This window comes from Trichosurus vulpecula, chromosome 8 (genome assembly GCF_011100635.1).
Source record: "Trichosurus vulpecula isolate mTriVul1 chromosome 8, mTriVul1.pri, whole genome shotgun sequence".
Classification (NCBI taxonomy): domain Eukaryota; kingdom Metazoa; phylum Chordata; class Mammalia; order Diprotodontia; family Phalangeridae; genus Trichosurus; species Trichosurus vulpecula.
The window spans coordinates 180,156,703-180,164,167 of NC_050580.1; the positions used below are offsets into that span (position 1 = coordinate 180,156,703).

Genomic DNA, 7,465 nt, shown 5'->3' on the forward strand with positions numbered 1-7,465 from the left:
TTTAATAAATCCATATTGATTGATTGATTCTGTAGCTAGCTAATTTTTATAAGAAACTTTGACATTAGAGTGGGATATTAGAGTTAAAGGCATAAAAGGAAACTCATTCCTACTGCTCTTTGTATTCTTCCTATTGGGGCTCTCCTCTTTGTCAACAAAGGGCAAATCTTATGTAGGGACTCCCTGAATTTCACTTCTCTATTTTCTTTTCTTCCTCCCTCACCAGGAGATGGGGTGGTGGAATAAAGTGGAAAAAAAGAGGGTTGGGAGAAATCTTGGGTCTGGTAATCTACGTTGGAAGGGGCTAGACCCTATAGGGTAGTTATGGAACCCAAGTGTCTTGTATGATTTTCCTCAAATTTTACTTCTGATAAAAACTTTAGCTGTCTTGATTGAGTGGCTATGACTGTTACTCAAGGGTCTCTCTGCTCTCTTTTCCTTTTTTGTCATTGAGATGGTTTTTAGCTCTATAGTAGACATGTAAAGATGCTTCTGATGTAGGCACTCCCAAGGCTTGGATGAACCTGCCTTAATTGGGGGTCAGCTGTCAGGAGACAATTTCAACAGGTGTCCCTTTTCTATTGGGTGTGGTTTGACAGTCTGGAAGAAGAGCTGAATGAAAAACTTAATCTCAGGGCACTGGGCACCTGGAGGAAGAAGACAAGAGACAGAGTATAAACTGACAGAGAACTGGAGTCATAGAGCTAAGAGGACAATCCACACAGGTGCTAAAGTGATATTCCTAAAGCAAGGGTCTGACCATTTTAGGTCTGATCCTTGCTCCCAAGGTTTCTAGAGATTTTGACCCTAGGATAAAATACAAACTCTTTTGTTCGGTGTTAAAAAAACAAATCCTTCACTATCTAGCTACAGCTTATCTTTCCCTTACACATTACTTCTCTTCTCAAAATCTCAGTTCTAGTCAAGCTGGCCTATTTTATGAAGCTTACAGAAATATATTATGTCCTTTCTGCATGACTTTGTATGCTGTTCTTCACATTGGAAGGTGCTCTTCCCTCCCCTCCCCCATGTGGAGTCCTGAACTTCTTCAACTGGTGAGGACTTCCTTGATTTCATTCAGTTGATATCTCTCCCTTCAAATTTACTTTGCATACGTAATGGAATTAGATTGAAGCTCACCCCTTGACTTGCTAGTACTGGTTTCTATTTATATTTTGTCTTCACTTTGGTCTATATGTTGTTTCCTCCATAGGATGTAATTTCCTTAAAAGCATTTTCTTTGTTTTTGGCTTTACATTCCTAGCATCTACCACAGTGCTTTGAACATTTTTGTTGTTAGTCTTTCAGTCATGTTCAACTCTTCATGACCCCATTTGAGGTTTTCTTGGCAAAGATACTGGAGTGGTTTGGCATCTCCAGCTCATTTTACAGTTGAGAAAACTGAGGCAAAGGAGGTTAAGTGACTTGTCCAGGGTCACGCAGCTAGTGTCTCCTGGATTTGAACTCAGGTCCTTCTGACTTCAGGTCTGGCACTCTATTCATTGTACTACCTAGCTGCCCCTGCTTTGAACATGTTGTTCTTCAGTTGTGTCTGAACTAGCACGCCAGGCCTTTCTATTCTCTACTGTCTCTCAAAGTCTGTCCAAGTTCATATCATTGTTTCTATGACACTATCTATCCAACCCATCCTCTGCCAAAAGGCCAAAAAGGAGGCCTTTTCCTTTTGCCTTCAGACTTTCCAAACATTAGGGTTGAACACAGTAAGTGCTTAATAAGTACGTGTTGATTGATTCAAAGATTATTAGTGATTTAGAACATTTTTTTAAAAAATTGCTATAGATAGCTTGGATGTCTTCCTCTGAAAACTGCCTATTCACAGTCTTTGAATATGTACCAGTTGAGGAATGACGTGTTCTAATAAATTTGACTTCGTTACTGTAGCAACAATGTGGCTAGCAGCTGTTGTGGGGGTGAAAGGCCAACACAAGTCCAACAACAAAAAGGCTGCTAGTACAGGTTCTTTGATCGGCTTTTCTAAGGAAAGCCACTTTAAGGGAGTTAAGGATCTCAGTTTAATTAAGCATACATATATCATTCACTTAGTTCAGGGGGAAAAGATCAGCCCCCTGAACTTCAGGGCAAGTACAAACAGAAATTACAAACATCAACAGACAGACCTTGTCTGATTCAAATCACAATTCATAGTTGCCAGAGAAGCACCAACATCTATCTGGGTTGTAAAGCTGGTGTGGGAGGGCAGGTTCAATGGCTTGCCCAGTCTTATCACCCACATTCTTTCAATGAGTGTACCCCCAAAAGTTAAATGCCAGCCTCAGATCTTATATACCTATTTCAGGGCCTTGGGGCACTTGAGGCTCACCATTTAGAGTGTGAGAAATCAGTGTGGGAAAGCTCCAGCCACCAGCACCACATCACATACAATTCAATGACTCTCAGTTGTCTTAGTGCTGAGAAACACTCCAAGGCAAAAGATCCCACTTTACCTGCCCTGTTGAAACCAAGGCTGGACTCATTTTTTGCTGATTAACATTACAGTTACCTATATATATCTTAGAGATCTTTATCAGACAAATGCTGCAAAGATCCCCTCCTCCCTAATTTTTTTCTTCTTTTATAATTTTAGCTTCATTGGTTTTGTTTGTGCAATACATTTTAAATTTTATGTTATCACAATTCTCAATTTTACCTTGTATAAAACCCTCTGTCTCTTTGGTCATGGACTCTTTCCCTATCCATAGATCTCAAAAGTAATTTATTCCATGCTCCTCTAATTTGCTTATGATGTCACCCTTTATGTTTCAACCATTAACCATTTGGAGTTTATCTTGGTGTACAGTGTGAAGTATTGGTCTATACCTAGTTTCTACTGTTGTACCAGAAGCGAGCGAGACACACCACAGAGTATAAGTTTTAAGTGGAGAATTTATTAGCCGGCGGCCATTGGGGTACTGCACCACAAATCAATGGCCTTGTGTTGGGGTGATGACTTGGCTTATATAGGATATGTGGGGGTACAGGGCAGGGAAACAGGAACAAAGGTCCTGGCTGATCAAAAGATTCAGTAAGGTTATCATACTAGTGGGATAATCTCATTTACATTCCTTGGTGGAGTCACGGAGCCCCAGGGATATCTGCTAGAAAGGGTCTGCCAGGTTATCCTTCAGTGGGATGGTCCTATCTATTAACATTCCTTGGTGGAGTCATGGAGTCCCAGGGGGTTTGCTAAATGCCAAAGATATCTGAGTCCATTCTTTCTGGGGGTGCTTGTCAGTAGCTAGGGGTTTCTCAGGGGTTCCTAATTTTCCTTGTATTACACTACCAGACTACTTTTTGGTTTTCCTAATAATTTTTTTTTGTCAATTGGTGAGTTCTTCCTCCAGTAAGTGGAATCTTGGGTTTATCAAACACTAGGCTACTGTACTTGCTTGCTGTCTATTTTATATACCTAATCTGTCCCACTGATCAACGTCTCTATTTTTTTAAGCCAGTGCCAAATTGTTTTAATGCTATAGCTTTGTAATATAGTTTGAGATTTGGTATGTGGGCTAACTTCTCCACTGAAAAAAAATAATTCCCTTGATGTTTGTGACCTTTTGTTTCACCAAAGAATTTTGTTATTTTTTTCTAGCTCTCTAAAGTAATTCTTTGGTAGTTTGATTGACATGGCACTGAATAAGTAAATTAATTTAGATAGTATTGTCATTTTTATCACATTAGCTTAGTCTACTCATGAGAGATGAATATTTCTCTGATATTCATATCTGTCATTCCTGTTAAGAGTGTTTTGAAATTGTGTGCATCTTGGCAGGCAGGCATCCAAATATTTTATAATGTTTTTCATTATATTAAATTTCCTCCTATCTTTCTCTCTTGAATTTTGTTGGTAATGTACAGAAATACTGATTATTTGTGTGAGTTTATTTGATATTCTGCAACTTCTATGAAATTCTCAATTATTTCAATTAATTTTTAGTTGATTGTCAGATTCTCTAAGTAAACCATTATATCATCTGAAAAGAGCAATAATTTTGTTTCCTCTAAGCCTATGTTTATTTTCTTATTTTTTTTCAAATTGCTGTAGTCAGCACTTCTAGCACTATATTAAATAGTAATGGTAATAATGGGCATCTGTGCTTTTCATTTGATTTTATGGGAAAGACCTCTGGTTTATTCCCATTATAGACAGTGCTGGTTCTAAGTTTTAGATACATATATTAAATGAAACATCCATTTATTCATGTGGTTTCTAAGTTTAAAAGAGGAATGGGTGTCTATCTTATCAAACACTTTTTTCTGCTTCTGTTCATATGATCATATGGTTTTTATTTTTCTTGTTATGAATTGGATCATTCAGATCTATAGTGTTCCTAATATTGAACCAACCTTGCATTGCTGTTATAAATCCAACCTGATCATAATGTATATTTTCTTTTTGTATGTTGCATAGTCTCCTTACTAATATTTTATTTAAAATATTTGCATCAATATTCTTTAAGGATATGGATCTATAGTGTTCTTTCTCTCTCTCTTTTTTGTGTGACTCTCTTTTGTTTACACATCAAGACCATAGGTGTGTCAAAGAAGGAATGTAGTAGGACTTCCTCATTGCCCATTTTTTTCAAACAACCTGTATAGTATTGGGGTTAATTGTTCTTTAAATATTTGACAGAATTCAATTGTAAATACACCTGGTCCTGTTCCCCTTCCTTTCCCCTTTGGGAGTTTACTTATGGCTTCTTTAATTTCTTTTTCTGAGATTGGATTTAGTCCTCTATTTCTTATTATATTAATCTAAGCATTTTATATTTTTGTAAATATTCATCAATCTTATTTAGATTTTTTTTCATTTGTATGGAAGTGGGTGAAATAGTTTCTAATTATTTCTTTTATTTTCTTTGCATTGGGTGAAAATTCACCTTTTACATTTTTGACACTGCTAGTTTGGTTTTCTTCTTTCTTTTAAAAAAATTAAATCAGCCAATGGTTTATTTTTTAAACAGCTCCTAGTTTCATTTCTTAATTCAATGGTTAGTCTTTTTTTTTTCAATTTTGTTAATCTCTTCTTTGATTTTTCAGGATTTCAATTTTGGTGTTTAATTGGGCATTTTTAATTTGTTTTCTAGTTTTTTTTTTTTTAAAAATTGTATGTCTAATTCATCGATCTGCTCTTTCTCTTTTTTTGTTGATTAGCATGTTCAGAGATACAAATTTTCATAAATATTGCTTTTACTGCATCCCTAAAATTTGAGTGTTATTTCATTGCTGTCCTAATTTTTAATGAAATTGTTGATTCTTTCTATGATTTGTTCTTTGCATTGTTCACAACAACTCAGAGATTTTACAAGACAACATCTGTGTTTTGCTTAACTACTATCAAATTGGCACACTGACCAGATCACAGGGCTTCATTGTCTCTCTTATAATTAGTAAGCTGAGCCTGGAGCATATTTATTTCCTGCTTCAGTTTTGTAACGTGATTTTCTACCTTCATAGCCCACTTAGTCATCACTCCAAGATTCTGTTCCACTTGTTGTACCACAGATTCAAGATCATGACAGTTGCTTTCCTCTTTTATCACTTTTGCTTCCAATTTCTGCGCATGTTCTTCTGTCTGAGATTCAGGGAAGTTCTGAATCTCCTTAATTTTTCTTCTTAGCTTAGAGTTTTCTTCTGTAAGATCTCCTGTAGTTGCATTCATTACACAGTACTGTTTAAAGCAGCTGCATTCATATCTGTGAGCAATGCCAAAATAACTAACCATCTTAAACAGCAACAAGCTGCAGCAGCATATTAGGGCTGATGGTGTCCTTTGTTCCAAAGGCACAGAGGCCATTAGGAAAGCAAGATCACTGGTTTTTCTCCATGAGAAACTTCCCAAGACATTTAAGGGTTATCAAGTAGGTGAAGAGCACTCCAACCAAACTTACTGCTTCATAGCTTATCTGCAGCAACCAAAAATTCCTATCTCCCAAGTATTCTTTTGCAGCGAATTCTTTCTTTGTGTTGTTCACTTGAGATGTAGGAGAAACACATGCATCGCTATCATTTAAAGTCCATGGAGCAAGAGACTCGATGCCTGATAGTTCAGATGTGTTGGGAAAAAAAGGAAATATGTGCACTTCCCTTCTCCCCCGCCTTCCCTTCTCTGTCTCTCACTCTCTCTTCCTTTCCCCTCTCCCCTCTTTCCCTCTCTCCCCATCCATCTCTCTTTTTCCTCAAAGACCAAAACCTTAAACTCATTTCACTCTGGAGCTCATAGATTGGAGAAGTCCCTGTCTACACAATACTTGATGGCTGTATTTTGGGCGCTCCTGTCTCAGAGTGAATGTAAATAGCAACTGTTTCTCTTTTAGCCGGCAACTTTGAGGGTCTTCCTCCCAGTTTGATTTTTTTTCTTTTTCAATTAAAGGGGCCATCCCTTGACTGACTTCTTAAAGAGGCCTATTCACTGAGTGGGCATTTCCTCACTCAGAGTGAGAAACTGGAAAGACTTTAGCTTACAAAGGCTGGGGTCTCCCATTGCATCCTGGGCCATCTCCAGTTGTCCTGATGAATATCAGGCCAATGGACTCAGATAGCTCTGAAGGAGAAAGTGAGGCTGGTCACCTTGCACAGCTCTCCCTCACTCAAATCAAAGTCAACTGCAAGTCATGTCATCATCTCCCTGCTGTCGTGGTCTTCTTTGAAAATGAAGGACAAACCAAACCTTCTAGCAGGTATCAGATCCAGCAGATGGCAATAGTGTCTTGGCAGACAAGCAGCCCCAGCAGAAGATGACAGCCATGTAAATATTTTCTAGCATCTACTTTGTGCTAGTAACTGTGCAAAGCTCTGAGCGTACAAAAAAGAGGGAAAAGAGTCCCTGCCCTCACTCACAGTCTAATGGGGGAGAAAACAAGCAAAGAAATATGTGCAAACAAGCTTTATACAAGAGAAATAGGACACGATTAAGAGAAGGAAAGAACTGGAAATAGGAGGGATTGGGAAAGGCTTCCTAAAAAAAAAAGATGAGTATTTGAGGCAGAGCCAAGATGGTGGAGTAAAGGCAGGGACTCTCCTGAGATTTCCCCAAACACCTGTAAATACCTTTAAATAATGACTCTAAACAAATTCTAGAGCAGCAAAACCCACAAAAAGATGGAATGAAACAATTTCCCAGGCCAAGACAACTTTAAAGTTTGGCGGGAAAGGTTTGTTGTACCAGGGTGAGAGAGGAATGTAGTCCAGTGTAGGCCCTGCCAGCACAGACTTGGACCCCACAAACTAGGAACAGGCCGGAAATGACTGAATCAGTGGCAATAGTGGTGGTTTCTAGACTTCACAGCCCACAGGCTCGAAGGGCATCGAACAACTAGTCAGAAGGAGATTACAGGGGACTCTTTGTTCCCACTGAGGCAGGACTCTGTTGCTTTTCCCATACTCTGATCTGGGTTGAGTTTCTGGGTGGCAGTCCCAAGGCAAGGAGGAGCACTAGCATACCAGT

At 38.4% G+C, this 7,465-nt stretch overlaps 1 pseudogene; it reads right to left on the reverse strand.

Annotated features, from left to right (window-relative positions):
• Positions 1-5,278: 5,278 nt before the first annotated feature.
• On the reverse strand, positions 5,279-6,079 carry LOC118829706 (annotated as a pseudogene).
• Positions 6,080-7,465: the final 1,386 nt, after the last annotated feature.